The sequence below is a fragment of the Mandrillus leucophaeus genome, unplaced genomic scaffold, assembly GCF_000951045.1.
Source record: "Mandrillus leucophaeus isolate KB7577 unplaced genomic scaffold, Mleu.le_1.0 Scaffold589, whole genome shotgun sequence".
Classification (NCBI taxonomy): Eukaryota; Metazoa; Chordata; class Mammalia; order Primates; family Cercopithecidae; genus Mandrillus; species Mandrillus leucophaeus.
In genome coordinates, this window is record NW_012106352.1 from 1626929 (window position 1) to 1646118 (window position 19190).

The 19190-nt window shown below is 36.6% G+C and overlaps 1 long non-coding RNA gene across 1 annotated transcript; it reads left to right on the forward strand.

The window, feature by feature from the left end:
- Positions 1 to 1594: 1594 nt before the first annotated feature.
- On the forward strand, positions 1595 to 13420 carry LOC105553231. The gene is made up of 3 exons (XR_001008121.1): positions 1595 to 2439; positions 3845 to 3930; positions 12798 to 13420. It is a non-coding gene; the product is annotated as an uncharacterized LOC105553231 (long non-coding RNA).
- The last annotated feature ends 5770 nt before the right edge of the window (positions 13421 to 19190 follow it).

The following is a 19190-nucleotide window of genomic DNA, read 5'->3' on the forward strand; positions in this document are numbered from 1 at the left end:
CCACAGCCAATATCATACTGAATGGGCAAAAACTGGAAAAATTCCCTTTGAAAACTGGCACAAGACAGGGATGCCCTCTTTCACCACTCCTATTCAACATAGTGTTGGAAGTTCTGGCTAGCGCAATCAGGCAAGAGAAAGAAATCAAGGGTATTCAGTTAGGAAAAGAAGAAGTCAAATTGTCCCTTTTACACAATTTAAATGAGGCTTGGAACAAAATAAGGTGAAATGACCTGAGCAACATCATCATACATTGCAATATGCTTGGTTCAGAAAGTTATAGGTGGAAGAACACAGGACTAGAGGTTAAAAAAATAAATTTTAACACTGGACTTCTCACTGTTTCTGTAACCTGTTGTCAATCCCTCTGGTTCATCTTTTTCTAATAATAATAAAAACCACAATTTATTAAGCTTATAAAATTAACTTTCTTTTCTACTTCAAATGAGGCATTGGCTTGCAAAAGCCAATTCAGAAATTGTTTGGCAGTTCCTCCAAATATTAAACATATATCCACTCAAAAACTTGTATATGTTATTCATTATTTCAAAAAATGGAAACAAATATACATGGCCTGATGAATGGAAAAGTAAAGTGTGGTATATCTATACAATAGGAAACTATTTGATAGCAAAAAACAATGTAGTATGGATACATGGTAAAACATGGATAAACATTTTGTTTAGTGAAAGAAGCCAGTTCTAAAACATCACAAATTGTGTGTTTCCATTTATATGAAATATTCAGAATATGCAAAGCCATAGAGAATTAAAGTAGGTTAGTGGTTGTCTAGTTGGGAGGGGGATGACAGAGTAACTGCTAATGGGTAGAGAGTTTCTTTTTGAGGTGATACAAATCTAAAATGAACTCTGGTGGTGGCTGCACAATTCTACAAATACACTAAAACTAATTGTACATTTTAAAGAGATGAATTGTAAGATATGTTAACTATATCTCAATAAAGCTATTTTTAAAAGTAAGGTATTAGAAAATAATGTATTTGACCAGGCACTGTGGCTCACGTCTGTAATCCCAGCACTTTGGGAGGCTGAGGCAGGTGGGTCACAAGGTCAGGAGTTCAAGACCAGCCTGACCAACATGATGAAACCATGTCTCTACTAATAATACAAAAATTAGCCTGGTGTGGTGGTACGTGCCTGTAACCCCAGCTACTCAGGAGGCTGAGGCAGAAGAATCACTTGAATCAGGGAGGTGGAGGTTGCAGTGAGCCAAGATCATGCCACTGTATTCCAGCTCGGGTAACAGAGCAAGGCTCCATCTCAGAAAACAAAAAACAAAACAAAACAAACAAACAAAAAACCAATAGATTATACAGGAATTGTGCCTATGGCTTATGTTGTTTTTACTTGAAGCAGTTGTTCATGGCATCAGTAAGCTCTTTTATTATTTTTAGAACAGAAACTTATTACAAGAGGAGCAATTTACAGTTCTTCTGAGTGTTGACATAAATAAGAAGTCTGGAAATTAGAAAATATGCTAATAAAAATATCAGGGTCATTATATATGGTTTTGGAATCTGGGCCAATCAGTATTGGTGTGATATAAATCAGTTCGTGAACGTCATGATAAAGGAAACTGAAGAAGGTCAATCTAGAATGATACTTGCTGGATGGATTGAAAAAGTGAAGCTTTAGCAGCAAGTAGAAAAACTGAAGCATCAGGTACAGTAACTCATCCATTGAGTGAAAAGGTTCTTCCCATGCCCCTACTCTCAGAAATGCATTCTGAAATTTGGAAGAAACAAGACATTACACAAGTACATAGCTTCACTACCAAGGGGAAGGGCAAAATGCCATCTTTGATTTAATTCCAGGCTTCAGTCTCTAATTCTGTGGCACAGATAATTCATGAATTCTTTGTTCCTCTGCCAAGCTCAACAGGGATAAGTAGCCTTGCTCTGGGAATATGAGTTTGATGATTGGGTTGCATGAACCCTGGAAGCCTGGAATATTCATCTGTTTCCATTTGCACATTCTTCTGTCCCTCCTGACTGCAGCACTCCCCAAACCTACATGGAAGAGCTAAAATCAATTCTGGTAAATCTTAGCAGCTTCTAGCACACCCTGGTAGATTTCCTTCAGTTTAATATCTAGCATTAACTGGAAGAAACATGTTCTTACCCAGTCACTACATTTGTCAAGAAATAATGCTATGGTTAAATGCTGCATGAAATGATAGAGATTAACAGTAGCACAATACTAGACATTTCTTTTTTGCTATTCCAGTTAATCCCTGATGTAACCTCATGAGGTAGATGTTGTACCCCTGACTTTAGAGATAGGAAAACTGAACTTTTGGGAGGTTAAATAACTTACAGTCACATAGTCAAGAAATGGAGATGGCAAGAGTTCAGGTCTAGGTTTGTCGGATTGCAAATACTATATCCTTTCTATCGTTTCACTCTGTTTGGCTTTAAAGGCAAGCTTTATAAATAAGCTCTTAACAACCTTAAACTTTCAGAGTCTTACCAAATTATGGTTCAGATGGCAAGAAGGGCATGAATAAAGGTTTTGACATTGAAAAGAATGCTAACGTTGACTAAACACTAATTAGGTGCCAGGTGATTTCACAACAATAACAATTGTGAATGTTACTTTTTGTTTAGGCTATAGATGGGGAAAATGAGGCAAAAGATAGCAAATTAACTTGGTAGTGTTCCCTTTTTTGCTTAATGGTATTCTGCCTGTCCCTATGTTCATTCTAATATTCGTGCTGCATGTGTAGAAAAAGAATGAAAAGACTTGAGCTGGAAAAAAAAGAATTACAAATCGAAGTAAAGCCACAACAGTTGATAGGATACATATTGCTAACAGTCTCAAAGGCCAATGTGAAGAGCTTTAATTTTAATTTGTAAATACCTTTTCAAGAAATAAAGGGGTTTGATCTGCCAGAGTAGTTATTTGAGAGTGTAAAATTTATGTTAGATTCATTGTCTCCATGAAGTCTACGAATTTTGTGATTCCATGCTCCTTATTCTACACATTTCTTTGTAGGGGATACTGATGTGTTCAAGAACTGAATTAAAAGCCACATACCATTCAGAACTATGTACCATAGTACCATAGGAGATAAGATTCTCATTCAACCTGATGGGTAGTGTGTTTCTGGGAGATCTTCCGGTGCAGACCATGTCTTAGCTATAACTTCAAGATCCAGTCAAAATTAGTAGGGTCCAAGACAGGGGATGGAGAGAAGATGATAAGGAAAGGGAGGAGTGTAAGGAGATAAGATTATTGTTTAGTTACAGCTTTACTCATCTATCAATAGGAGCTTTCTGGTCAAAAAAGGGTGGCACCACTTCCATTAAGATAGGCTTTAGAAGGTAGAGTAATTAAGCAAGTCTTATATACAGATAAAAAAGTAGACAATGGGAAGTCAAAGAGACTTATAATTATTGACTCAAGAGAAAAAAGCAATGCAATATTTTCCAAAGTGGGTGATGTATAAGATAATTTATAGAGAATACATGCTTTTCCATGCTCAAATAAATTAGGAAAATTTATAGATAATCAAAATTAAACTGGTTTCTTGACTGTATGCCTTTTTAGAACTTTTATTGCCCTAATATGCATTTTAAGTCTCCAAGGGAAAGACATAATATGCAGTGTTTATTAAATTTATTTGATCTCAGATCACTTATTTATTTGTTTATTTATTTTTGTGGAGCAACCTAAGGAATTATTGTTCAAAGAGACAGAAATTTGGGAATCACTGGTTAAAAGAAAGGTCTTTGATATCTAATGATATTAGACTGAATCCCAACCCATTAGGAATAACTATAAAATCATGGGACAGTTACTCATACCTTTACCTGATTCCCCAGCTGTTAGAATGACCATGATACCCCAGAGAACTTTTGTGAGGATTAAATGGATATGCAAAAGCTCTCGGCATAATACTTGGCTCAAGGTAAGCACTCAGTACATGGTTTGCTGCTATTACTATTGTTAACATATTTTAAAAAAAGAAACAGAGGCTTATTGTTATATTCAGTGAAGTGACATTAAGGAGAGGGGTATGAATCTTATAAATATCCATTTTGCAGAGATGCTATACATTATTTTAATGCTAGCAAATTTAAGGTAGAGGAGTGAAGGAAATTGTGTTGAGATTCAGAAGGAAAAAAAAAACAAAAAACAGTCTCCCAATAAGAGACCAGCCAGTAGCTGCTTTCTTACCAGAAGTGCTGAGGTGGTTAAATAGTGTCCCTATTATTGCAGAACTTAGTGCAGTTGGTGAAAAGACAGTTAGATAATTGAGATGTTATATTTTAATCAAGAACAGGGTGACTGCCAGAATCCACAACTTTAAGATGTCATTTCCAAAGGCTGACCAATATCAGGTTATACAAAGTGTGGCAGGAATTGCTGGTTTTCTCCTTACCGACACTCTTTCCTCTAACCCACCTCTCCTTGTTTTCCTCACTTGGTTTGGATGGCATTGAAGACAGGGCTTTATACCAGGGAATAACTCTTGGATACATTAATTATACTTTATCTTCTTGGAAAAAAAAAAAAGATGGGTAGAGTTTGATGCAGCAAAGATAAAAAATGATGGTTCTATATAGAGTATAAAAATTTCTTTATGATTTCTGCATTCATTGCTTCTATAGTATTAAACAAATGAAATCAGTATTCTACCTTTAATGTGTGTTGATTACTAATTTGAAAATTAAAATATTCTAACCTGAAGAGTCTTCAATCCAAGAAATCTATTATCTGTTTAACATTACTATTTACTGGTTCTCTAGTTTCATGGCATTAGCTCTCTGAATTGTTCTCTATTTTTTTTCCTACCTCCATACTTTCAACTGAAAGTCACTGGATTAGTAGGCAATCTTTCTAGGACATACTGTGTAATTTCCAGTCCTATTAGTGCTCATGTGATAATGCTGCAGTGTGTACAAGAGCTCTTTCAAACCAGAGGACACACATATTTTAAAGTGTTTGAATCTGTTCCAGGAGCTACCCCAAGAATGCTACATTTATATATCAACCGTTATCAATATAAGTACCTTTTAGATTACTGCTTACTTATTTTAATTTTTTATGCCTAGTTGCCATAGTTTCCTTTTTATTATAATAAATATCACTTCACCTTGGAAAGTTTCTTAGGATAGCCACTCTATGGGCTCAAATCCATTAGTTCTGTTTGCTAACTTGGAAACCGACCAAGTTCTTGGCCATAGTTTGAGCATTAAAAGTGCGTCATCTTTGATGAGGAAGATAAAAGTAGTCATTGTTGTGGCTTTATAAAGTTGTTAGACTAGAATATCAAACTGTTTCACAGCTATTCTATTACAATCACAGACTAAAAATATCTTCTTTCCTTCTTCTAAATGTTTTGACAGGCAGTGATGTTTTCACTAATGCACTCTTGTATGATGGCTTTACTTTTACTTGTGTCAGTCTTGGAAATAGAAAAGGAGAATCAGCATATTTCTGTATATATCATATGCCTGTCAACTTTTACACTATGCCTCCTTTATAGACATACAGTTTAAGAATTTTAGAATTCATCTACTTCTGTCACTTAACTTTTTCCTACTCATCACCAAAATAAAATTCAAAACCTTTAGTTTGAAATTTCAGCTTATTCACAATGTAGCCCTTCTTCTGCCCTCCATCTCCTCAAATCCCATGCTACAGACAAATGGAATGCCCCCTGTTCTCAATACACACCATTTAGTACCAGCATGCCTTGATAACTGGTCATTTTGGTCTGAAATTCCTTCTACTCCCTTCTTTTGTCTGACTAAAATCCTACTGAGCTTTCTTACTTGAGCTTATATAATAGTTTTACCCAAATGAGCTCAATTGTTCCATCTTGTCAATTCTTGTCAATTCTTCATGATCCGTCTCTAGTTCTACGATGGAAATAAAACATTTCCAAATTTAAATCTCGGTTCCAACACTTATTCTATGTACTTTTGAAAAGGACCACAGAACCTTCTCCTCATCTGTAAAACTGAGGTAATATCTACATTGCCAAGGAACCCTTTCAAAAAGCAGACTTTCCAGTTCTCTTAGATTAAAAAAAACTCATTATTCCCTTATGTGTAGAGATCAACTGTCATCAATTCTATGATCTTCTCTTGTTATAAACCCCAGCTTTGAAAATGCTGTTCTCTTAGTTCAGACCCTTAAAGAGCTACATAATAACTGTGTTAAGGCTCTATAATAAATGAACTGATTATCAAATGGATTGGTTAAGTGTGGACTGTCTGTTAGAGATTAATACTTATTAGCAAAACTACTACTAGTAAAACAAAGACATTTTACAGTAATTAATAATTTACTGAAGATATCACTTTGTATCATTATCTAGATTGTTTTTACCATCATACACTAAGATGTTACAATGGATTTAACTTATTTGGATTGATTGTTTTCAAGAGAGACAGTACTGTATACTAGATAAAAGCATGGATGCTGAAATTAGGCCTAGGTGTGAATTCTTGCTCAGCCACACTGTAGCTTCATGACTTTAGATAAGTTACTAAAACCCTTGAAACTTCAATTTTTTCATTTCCAAAATAATAATCCTTATGATTTCTATTTTAGAGTATGTTGTGAGGATTATAAAGAACATATAATTATAGAATTCAGAACAAGTTGAGCACTCAACCCACTGTTAGATTTGCTATAACAAAACTCCTTCTCAAGCTCCACATTCATCAACTGAAGTTTACTTTGCACCAAACCGAAGATATATATGTATATATACATATATTTTTAAAATAGAAACCTTTATCCTTTTGTTTGTTTGTTTTTTCTTTCTCTTTGAAGGATGCTATTACACAGAAGGCAAAAACATAAGATTAGAGTTAGCCCATCCCTTTCCAGACCATAACTCAAGAGTTGCCAAGATCTGCCAGTTCTCCTTTGGCCAACTCTGCTCCCACCCAGTTAATCCAGCCTCCGTGAGCAGTACCATATCAGGGCCACCTGTCATACCTCACTTCGATTATTCTCACACCATCAGCCTGACACTCTGCATTCTACTCCCTCCCTTTCAAATCAGCTTACATCCTACCATCAATTATATTCTGTTTCACAAACACATTTCTTCCTTTTTTTTTTTTTTTGCCTTCTATGTTTGTACTCATTTTGTCCCTGGAGATTTTGATTGTGGCCTCCCATCCTCCATGCTGCTTATAAAAATATTAATTCTTTTGTCTTAAATTTTAATCTTTATTGAGTGTTTGCTTACTTTGTGTCAGCAGGTATGCTCGGTACTTTGACAAATGCTATCTAGTGTATCTGCTTCTCACAACCACAGAAAACTCATTAGGTGAAAATATTTTTATCCCTTTTTGACAGTGAAGAAATCAAAGCTGCAAGAGGTTAAGCACTTTGCTAACATTCATAATAGCTGTAAAGCTAGGATGAGTTCAGGACATTCTAATTCAAGAGTGCTGTCTCCCAAGCCCTAAGAGAAACTGCTGTATTGCTCAGGATTCTCTAGAGAAACAGAACCAGTATGAGACACACACACACACACACACACACACACACACACACACACAGAGAGAGAGAGAGAGAGAGAGAGAGAAATAGTTATTTTTGGAACTACAACAGTTGGCTCACGTGATTACAGAGGCTGAGAAGTCTCATGATCTGACATCTTTAAACTGGAGAACCAGGAGCTAGTGGGGTAATTTAGTCCTAGTTCAAAGGCCCAAGAACAAAGAAGAACAGTGTTCCAGGATAGGAGAAGATGGATGCACCCACTCAAACAGAAAGGAAATTTGCTCTTCCTCTGCCTTTCTGTTCTATTTAGACCCTCAAAGAATTGGATGCTTCCCAACCTCATTGGTGAGGGAGATCTTCTTTACTTGTTTACCAATTCAAATTTTAATCTCTTCCACAAACACCCTCATAGACACACCCGGAAATAATGTTTTACTAGCTATCTGGACATTCTTTAGCCCAGTCAAGTTGACATTCAAAATTGACTATTAATACTCCCTTGCCTTGAGTGACTTGCTCAGATTTTCCTTTTCTTGATCTTCTCTGGCAACTTTTCCTTTTTTCTGTCTGTAACCGATTTATGCTATTTTACAGGACTTGTCATATCTTGTTTTTTAGTGCAGCTTTTGCATGTATAGCTAATCTTTTTTACTGTGTTCTTAATTTGATGAAAACTTACACCATTTCCTTTTCAACTTTTATTTCTTGTGGTGTCTTGCACAGTCTTATATAAAGCAGGTATTCAGTAAATGTAGAATTGAACTAAAATGAATTAAATTGATTGCATTGATCCAGTGTTCACAGTTATTTAAAAGCAGAACCTAGAGTTGAACTCATTCTCCTAAAGCACACTGTCCTTAAAACCTCATACTGTGCAAAGAAAACAGATGTGGATTTTGATTTTACCTCTGCCACTTAGCAGGACTGTGTCTTTGGGTAAGCCACTTTACCTTTCCTGATACATAAAATGGGAAAATAATATCTATACTGCAGGCAGGAAGCGGGAATTAAAATAAAAGGTGTATGTTAGCATATGCTTGACCCCTCCTGGCAAACAATAAATGGTAGTTGCATTCAGTCTCGCCTTTGTATTACATAACAATATAAGAAATAGAAACCACAGCCTTGTTTCCAGTGATTTTCTTTCTTTTTTTTTTTTTTTTTTTTTTGGAAACATTGAAATGAGAATGAGAAACTCTGAGTGAACAAACAGAATTGCTTGTAACTAGAGTGACTGTCAAGTCTTCTGTGAAGCATCAGCAACCTTAGAAAGCTCTCCAGGTATATTGGAAGAATAGTTGAAGCAGTTATAAATTACAACTAAGACTGAAAATCCCCACTTTAGTTTCATTCCAATTAAACTTTAAGTAGTTGGTTGACAGATAATGTTTGGGAAAATTAAATAAATAAATAATAATTAAAAAAAAAAAAAAAAGCTTCATCCAGAGCAGAACATTAGCGTGAGTCCAAGAGCATTGGGATTCAGATATGTGAGGCTGCCCGTGAAGTGGCCGTCTTAGGAAGGGTGACCCAGAGCAACCCTAACCATGAAAGACAAAGTGGCAACTAAAACAGGAGATAATATTCACAGAAGTATGTTCATGGAAGAGCCATCCCACTCTGTGTCTTACCCTGGCACTTAAGGCTCTTTTGTCTTCTCTATGAAGTAGGTGTTCTGGCCTTCTGCCCCCTAAATTTTATAAGAAAGGAAATAGAGCTTCATTTTGTTAGTACAGATCATCTAATCTCTGCTAATAGGATATCCATAAGATGGTTTCAGGTAGGGACTATAAGTTTACATTTTAGACGAATGAACAGTGCACTATGAAACAGAATAAGGTATCAGATGTAACTTAGAAATCTACTAAAGATATATTTATTCAACAGATATTTGTTGTATTCAAGTATCAGAGGAACAGATTCTGACTTATCACAGGAACAGAGGTCATAGCTGTTGAATATATGTCGTGTATCAAGAATAATGCTATAAATTTAGATATAGTATTAAAAAAAGATATGCCGCATTCTCAAATATCTCTTGGTATGTAGGAAACAAAGATAAATGAACAATTACAAATCATTGTGAGAAGTCCTCTGCTACAGAAAATTACTAAAATACCATTTTTTTTACATTACCTTAGGTACTATAGTAAAGCTTCTGTTTTAACCCATTTAATTTTTCCCAAAACTTTATTGGGTAGGTACTATGTTTCCCCTAGTTTAAGATAAGAAATTCAAACAGAGAAGGGAATCAGATTTTGTATAAGCAACACAATGTCAGAGGTGAAGTTTGAGCCCAGCTTCAAAGTCTGTACTTTTAAATTCCATATATACCATACCCTTAAGATGCTGTTGGAAATTGCATTGCCAGAGAAAATACAGCATATCAAACTAAATTAAATGCAGATAAAGAGCAAATAATTTTTAGCTTACGTATGTTCCATGCAATAGGTGGTATATGTTTATATTTTTAAATATTTGATGTTTTGCTGAAACTTAAATTTAATTGTGTAGTCTCTAGTTTTATTCGCTGAATCTGGCAACCTTACTTGAATTAAAAAGAAGTCTGGCCATGGCATAGGAGAGACCAAATATAGAGATAAAATGTTTAAGCCACTTTGATTTGAGAGTCATATTTTTTTTTCTGATTTTATTCCTTGGTTGCATTTTACATTTATGCAGTAAAGATCATGTTGCACCATGTATTGTTGCCTGCCTGATTTCATTATTATATCAAAAGCTACTCTTATGCCAAGAAAAGTGTGTAAATAAGAAAGATAATGGAATGAAGATAATAGAGCATGTCTCATTGGTTACTCTAAATTAAATGATGTAATGTAACTAAAGTCTGGCTGTAGTGTCTGGCATCTGGCAAGTCCCCAGTAAAAGATGATATTGGATATAGTGGAGTTGTTATGTTGGTCATGAATATTAATGCTTTTGCTACTGCTGCTACTTCTATAGTTATTACTGAAATAGTAAAGTGATAGTATTGATTCTCACAATAAAATCCTGATATAGCCAGGGCTGAGAAAATGATGATCATTTTCATGATGAAAAACTTATCAGAGGAACAGAGGTCATAGCTGTGACTCAGGTCTTCTTCATCCTAATTCAGCTCTTGATCTACTTATTATCATAGATCTAGCATATATGGATATAACAGTTAATTTTATGTGTCAACTTGACTGGTCTATCTCTGGGCTATATCTGGATGCCAGATTTCTTGTTAAACATTATTTCTGGGTGTGTCTGTGAAGGTTTCTGGAAGAGGTTAGCATTTCAATTGACAGACTGAGTAAAGTCAGTGGCCCTCCCTAATGTGGGTGGGTGTTATCCAACCCCTTGAGTGCCTGCATAGAACAGAATTATAGAAGGTTGAATTAACTCTCTTGAGTGCTTGAGCTGTGACATCAATCTGAAGCTATCTATAGTGGTCTTGTTCTCAGGTCCTCAGACAAACTGAACAAACTGAAATCTATACCACTAGCTCTCTAACTCTTAGGGATTTTTTTTTTTTTTTTTTTTTTGAGATGGAGTCTCGCTGTGTTACCCGGGCTGGAGTGCAGTGGCACAATCTCGGCTCACTGAAAGCTCTGTCTCCCGTGTTCAGGCCATTCTCCTGCCTCAGCCTCCCGAGTAGCTGGGACTACAAGCACCTGCCACCAGGTCTGGCTAATTTTCTTTTGTATTTTTTAGTAGAGATGGGATTTCACCATGTTAGCCAGGATGATCTCGATCTCCTGACCTCGTGATCCTCCCGCCTTGGCCTCCCAAAGTGCTGGGATTACAGGCGTAAGCCACTGTGCCCAGCCAACTCTTAGGGCTTTTAATTACACTGCTAGCTTTTCTGCTTCTCCAGCCTACAGACTGTAGGACTTCTCAGCCTCCATAATCTCATGAGCCTGCATCTTACATTAAATCTATCTATCTATCTATCTATCTATCTATCTATCTATCTATCTACCTACCTACCTACCTACCTATCAACAAGTAAAAGGTCAAACAAATGAACAAAACCCAAACTATCTATACATAAATTACACAGGATTTAATATGAATTACTCCTATACTGACAGATTATTTACTAGTAAAAAACTGGTCAAAGTATAATAAGCCTATTAAATTCAACTGGTCCTGAAATAATCCATTGTCTCACAAAAATTCCAAGAGAATGGGAGATAGATATTAAAGTAATCCTGGAGATCATTTTATTAAAATTAGAATGTTTAAGTGAAAATTCACTCATTCAGAGAATATATTTGAACATCTTTCTGTATTAAAAAATTCATTACAAATGGGACCTGTACACAGAACCATCAGTTTGGTTTGTTATCCTTGAGGAGTTTATAGTTGGAGGAATGGAGAAACACGTAAAAGAGATAATCATGTCACCTGCATGACGTCAAACGCTGCAGCTTTCCAAGTACTCTTTCGTTAACTATCACTATAGTAGTCTCAGCACTCTTAGGTAGTCCAGTTGACCCTTCACATACTTTCTGAGGATCCTGAGACATTTGCACATTTTCTCTTCTAGAAACTCAAAATCCCAATAATACTAAAATACATGCAGCTCTCTGGCAAAGCAAATGGCATGCCTCAGAGCCTTTGTTTATACTGTTTTGTCTGTCTAGAAAGCTCTGCCCACTCCACTACTTGGCTAACTTCGTCAATAAAGTCTTATTCAAGCTATTTCCTTTTCTTAGCCTATTCAGTCATTGCTGTCATGATTGATTTTTAATTATTATTTATCAGATAATGTACATAAAAAGTAGCATGAAACAGGAGGGAGGATATTGATTGGCTTAAGCGTTCACTCATCAGTGTGCCTATCCAGGTGATGCTAACTGCTAGGTAGGTTCCCTAAGCCTAAGTTTTCTTATCAGTAATTTAAAAAGATATAATAATATATTAATATAATTATTATAAAATCAAATTAGAAAACCAGAAATGCTCCCATGAGGTGTATAGTACAGATTAATTCAATAAACAATAAATATTATAATTTATTTTATTAATGAAGTCTAGTGAGGAAGCTGATTGAAATTTATAAAATTTTGAATAGGCTGAATTTTAAGCAAAATAATTTTGTAACATTCATATAAGGCATAGAAATTCTTCTGAAATTGGCCAACAATCTAGTGGTAGCTCTTCCTACAGAATAAACAAAACTCTGTTGTATTGTTCTAGTAATCTATTACTCTGAAGCAAACCATCTCAAAACTTACTTGCTTTAAACAATACCTGTCATTTATCTGCTCACAAATAGAGTTTGGCTGAGACAGCCCTTCTTGGATCCACCAGACATCCAGGGAGGCATACAACAGGGACTTGCAGGAATCACTTTCAATGTGGCTCACCCACATGGCCAGCAATGCAGACCACGACCAGCTGTTTCTCTCCACATGGGTTTCTTCAAGGACCTATTGGGCTTCTTCATAGCATGCCAGCTGGATTTTGTGAGTAAGCATCTTAAGAGACAAAAAATGGAGGCTGCCAGTTTAATAAAGCCTGTGCCAGAAACTGGTACAGCATCACTTCCTCCACACTCTTTCAGTCAATCAGTCATAGGGCCCAGATTCAAGGAGAAAAATATAAACCCTACCTTTTGATAGAAAAAAATTTCACTTGAAAACTTTGGGAGTATTTTTTAAAAGTACTACATCTCCCAAACCTCCTGGCAGTCAATGCCACAGCCAGGATTTAACTGCAGGCTTATTTGATGCCAAATAAGTCGTTTTACAAAGACTATAAACAGACCTAAGGATAAATATAGCAGGTTTAAGTAATCTCCCATGGGGAAATGAAAACTCTGAATCCAAAGTCCTTACATTAGCTACTACACCATGGTTCACAAGATGAAATGGATGGGTGCATGGCAGTGCATTTTTCCATTGTGATGCTTTCTATCAATAAACTGTTTGTAAACAGAAATAAATTTTGATGTAGACTTGTGGTTTTAGCAGTATGGGCTAGACTACTACTATGAGCTAGAGAGGTAGTTCCTTTGTGGTTAGATTGGTCATATGACTGAATTGTAGCTAATAGAATATGATCAGAAGTGATATACACAACTTATAGGCATAAACATAAAACATTTCCATATGTTCCTCTATGGGTTTTGCTCCTTTCAACTTGGGAAAGGAGATGACCTCAAGGGCAACCTTGGGAACTATGAACTGAGGATGCCAGAGCTGTCATAGTCTTGAGAAATAATCAAATGGTGAAAATAATAACTGAGGAGTAGCTAAATGATATTCAGGTTAAATCAATTCAGAAGCATCTGTTTCTTTGCAAGCAATGAGTCTTTTGAATATGCACATGTTACTTGGATTTAGACTTCATTGGGGTGTACTCCTACAATTATAGCACATGGCTTCCCAGTTAAATTGGACTTTTCAGTGCTAGGTCATTGATATGATTTGACTGTGTCTCCACCCAAATCTCAACTTGAATTATAATAATTCTCATGTGTCAAGGGTGAGACCAGGTGGAGATAATTGAATCATGGGGGCAGTTTTGCCCATACTGTACTCATGGTAGTGAAGAAGTCTCACAAGATCTGATGGTTTTATAAATGTGAGTTCCCCTGCACAAGCACTCTTGCCTGCTGCCATGTAAGATGTTCCTTTGCTCTTCCATTATCTTTTGCCATGATTGTAAGGCTTCCCCAGCCACATGGAATTGTGAGTCCATTAAACCTCCTTCCTTTTAAATTACCCAGTCTCAGGTACGTCTCTATTAGCAGCATGAATACAGGCTGATACAGTTCATGTATGGATGGAGGATAATAAGCAGTTATCTATGGTTGGTCTCTTAAAGATATTAGGCTAGTGTGTGAGGCAACTTATAAAAAGAATAATTTTCAATAAGGTTTGTAAAACCGGACAAAGAAGAAAACTGAGATCTGGTAATACCTGGTGGATTTGAGAATTTGGTTTGACTCTGAGCTTCCTAGCAGCTAAAGAGAGAGAGAAAAAATATATATATCTTTTATTAGCAAAAATTCATTTAAAGAATAAGTAACTACTTTGAATCTATCACTTCAAACAACTTCTCTTTTTTGTCCACAAAACTAATAATATCAAAATATTAGTAATGTAGAAATGATTCAATTTTATGATTTATTCAATATAAATGCTGTAGAATTTGTTTAAAAATTATTAAGTATTCTGATCAACTTTGGATATTTCATACAAAGTACACATTCTGAAATGAGGTAAGGGGAAATATTTGCTATAATTTTGTGTTAAAAAGAATGCTATTTTAAAGGCTTTTAGGATAACCCCCAACCCCGTAGTGGGTATTTTTTTGGTACAACTAACAATAAATAGTAATGTTATTGAGGTATATATTAAGTACCTATTGTAAGCCAAAAAAAAATGTGAATTTGTTAAGCATTGCCTTCCTTACGAGGTAAGCATTATTCCCCTTATGCAGAGGAAATGGAGGTACAGAGAGTTTAAAGGGATCGCTCAGTGTGTTGTTGTAAGCTTTAAAGGATAAGCTGTGGAGTAAGCTAGATCTTCCTGTGGAACCCACAGGTACTTTTATTTTGTGTGTACACAACACGCCTTTTCTACCACAGAGCATAGAGTACATGAGAGCATAGAAGTCATAAGAAGAAGAATGAAAGAGAGGAAACAGGACAAGGAGTGACTTAAGGTGGAGAGGAAGAACAAATAGTGTATTTGCAAGGGAAGCCAGAGCCTCCTTCTTATCCCACCCTCTTAGAGGGCTGTGTTTTCCACCAACTCATCAGTCCAGAACTCATCACTCCTTCTTTTCTGTGATTATTTCCAGGGTCTTACCTTGGGGGTACTTCTCAGGGAGAACAGCTGCTGGCTCTGTGACTGTGTCCTAACTAGCCATGAGAGTCATTTGGACACTGTCCCCTTCAATGACATGAGTATCCAATAAGGCAGTATTACAGCCTTCCTCACACCATCTTCCCTGTAAACTCATGTGTTAACTGTCTGCATCGACTGTTTAACTCTTGACTTCTGCTGTCTTGTATTACTATTGCACTGGGTAAATACTTCTCCCTCTCCCCTCCCTTTCCCTTAGGGAGAGAATCATGGCATATTACATATATTGTTATGTATTGTTATGTATTCCTATGCATTCCTGAGGCTTCTAGTATATATACTCCATGTAGTAAATGCTCACTGGGTGGAACTGTGTAAAACGCTACATAAGCAAGACAGGATTTTAAGATCTTAAGGTTTCCCATTTCACTATCCTCTCAGCATCAAAACTTGAAGATTCACATAGTGTTTTAGAATGTACAAATGATTTCACTTTAATAATTTGATGCTATCCTCACAACAATCCTGCCAGGCAAGTCATAGTGATTATATCTATATTACACAAAGAGGAAACTAAATCTTAGTGTGGTTAATTAACTTGGCCAAGGTCCCATAGCTGGCTTATAAAACATTTCTTGCATGAATGAAGGAAAGAAAGAATAAGGCACAATTAGGACTTGAGATCAATTCCCTGTGACTTCATATTCAGTGCTCTTTCCAATACGCTGTTTTGTCACCTTGACATCTTGGTTAAACTAATGTCACCGAAGAATTTATAGCTTAAAATAATTTGAAATGACACAACTCAGTGGTGGTAGGAGGGACAAGGAAAAGAATAAAGCACATTTTTATTTCAGTAAAAGATATTATCTTTCAGGGAGCACAGATGGGGCAAGCTGGTATGAGGCATATGTTTGGCAACTGGAATGTACACGTTGTCACACCCTAAAAGTAACACAGCATTGTCACTGCCTCCTCCACTTATTAGGTCAGCCTTTGAAGAACAAATTTTCAATTTTCCTTATTTTCCCCTCATTAAAGGCCTTGAAAATATAAGGTGAAAAGTGCTCATAAACCATTTCTGATCTTTCTCCCTCTCTCAGTTCTATGAATAGAATTGTCTTTTTCCTAAGCTTTAATCAGTGTCTCACTGAGTAAGTAGAGATAATCAAACCGATTTTTAATACTTTAACCCATTATACTTAATTGGGCTCTTAAGTTACAGGAATAAATAGAAACGGATGAACCTTTAAATCCCTCAGCACTAAATGCTGTTTACCTGACTCACTTCAATGAATCAATCTCCCCATGTAACTCTCCCCCTCCCTGCAGCCCCCTTTAAAAAAGTAAGACCGCAATTAAATGTATGGTGGTGGATCATTTCTTGCTGGCAATAATTATATGGGAGAATTTGAATCTCATCAGAAGGTCTAATTTGAAGTAATAAACCTTCTTGCTAATCTTATACCTAAAGTCAACGATCCCACTCTAATGATGATAATGCAGCAGCCTAAAATAACAGACCGAATGAACGAAAGATAACCATCACTGGAACTTACTTCTGTGGGTGGGTATAAAACACACTTATGAGGGAGACTGTTTCTAACTCTAACTGTTAGAAAAATAATTTGTTTAACGTGTTGAGTGTTAGAAAATGTCACTCAAAGCCCCAGACCAACCTTGGAGAGGGAGAATCTGGGCTGTGGTAAGTGAAGAAGTTCATCTGGCTGAGACTGATGGTATTCCAGGCAGAAGAGATGGCAGGGGCCAAGTCAGCAAGGTGAAGGCCACACAGGAATGGTAATGAGTCTCACAGGACTCAGATATCTGAAAGGAAAATGAATTGAGGTGAAGACAAGCCTTCTCATTTTCTCCACTTTTAGAAGGTTGCCTGAGGTGTTTCAAAGATGTGGCTGCAGGGCTGAAAGGCCTTGGGTGGTATTTTATTTTTCTTTCTTTCTTAGTAATAAGAACAATTAAATGTGGCCCAACTGGAGAATAATATGAATAGCTCTGTGCTTTATACAGAGCTGCTTTGGCTATAGAGTATAGCATAGAGAAGATAAAAATTGGAGTGGGGAGGAAATGGTTGCAATTATCTGAGAGAGGTGAGAGGCTACGCAGAAGAGTCTGTACTATGCCGTAAAGTTACAATTCTCAAAATTGAGTGAATAGACTGCGGGAATGGAAGAATTTTTGGAACCAGAAAATGATTATCATTTCAAAGAGGAAGGTAATAGTCTTTCTTATGTACCTAAGAGGAGAACCAGGTTGAAAAAGGGGGCAGTAAGAGGATTTGTCTTTACTACAGTGATGTGGAAGAATGTTCCCACTCTCACGCAGAGATGTCAGAGGACGCTGGGCGGGTGGTGTTAGTCATTATGAAGAAAACAGGGCTAGTTGTCAGTGGCTACTGGGAGACTAGAACAAAGCTGTGAAACCAAGTCTATGTAGAATTATGGAGAAAAAAAGGAGAAAAAAGTATGTTGCTTTGAGAAATGTCTAAATGTAAGGGACCGACAGAAGAAGAGTCAGGGAACAACAAGCTTTCATTTTCTTAAGAGTTAGGGAAGAGACCAAAGACTGACGTGCCATGAAAATCATGGAAAGAGAAAGAACTTCTTGCTAAGAGTTCTGGTAAGAGAACTCTTACCAGAAGAATAGATTTGGCAATTAGAAGACCACTTATCATAAAATGTTTAAAAATAAATCATTATAAAGGGAATTTTAGAAGTAAGGGCCTGCATGTTAAGATTTGAAGCATGTCCTTTAGAAAGGTGGTGGTGAGTTTAGATCATTTTTACCAGATGTTCGACAGTGACATGGAAGCGATAGGCCAGTGCAGGTGAGGCATGCGGGAGGTGCGGGATTGCAGGGCAGATTTGGTTGCTATTTTGATTGCTTCCTTTGTTTGGCTCTTTAATAGGATATTGAAATTTGCATATAGGAGAAAGAGAATGATTTCTTTTTTAAAAAAGGAATTGGAAGCAACATGTATTACACATTAAAGATGTTTTATCAGTTAGGCATTTGTACTGACTCACATAAACAACCCAATTTAATCCTGACAGTATCAAGAGGAGTGTAGCACACACATGTTACAGTTGAAAATGATATGCTGTGATGTCAAGCACTTTCCCAAGGAGATACAGCTAATAGTCACCAGAGCCATAATGATATTAGGTCAGTAATCAATTTTTCCTCTTATTTATTTAATCCACAAATTTTCAATGAGTACCAATTGTGAGCCACATGCTGTCCTGGGCCCTAGAAGTACAGTGGTTAACGAGGTAGAAATCATCTTTGTCCTCCTAATAAGTTAGTCTTAGGGGACCACCAGAGGGTAAATGCAGTAGCTACCTCTTTATTATTCACACAAGACAGGTTGAAACTGAAGGTATGTGATTAAAATGTGGCGTGGGGAGAGGATGTTTTCAAAGAACTATCTTTCTAAAAGAACCATTGTTACAGCTGTGACTCTGTGACCTCAGAACTTGAAACACAGCCCATCCTTCTCCACCTTCGGATTCAGTTTTAGTTCTCTGAACTCTTCTCTCCTTCTCTTCCCTCCATCTGCACTTGCATACCTCTCTGCTTTGTGCCTTTGCAAGTGCTGTTCCCTTTGTCTAGGATGCCCTTTCCCTATATATTAATCTGGAAAACTCCACTTATCCCATTAGCTTCAGCTCTCACCTCCTCCGAGACCTTCCCTGACATCACTAGGCAAATATAAATGAGCCCTCTGACCATTCCCTTTGTGCAGAACTCAGGTTAAAAAAATGACCCCATGCCCTCAACTAGAATCTTGAAGTCCAGAACCGTGCATTTCCATCCTTGTATCAGAATGTCTAGCACACAAGAAGCACTGGGAACTAAATGTGGAATAAAT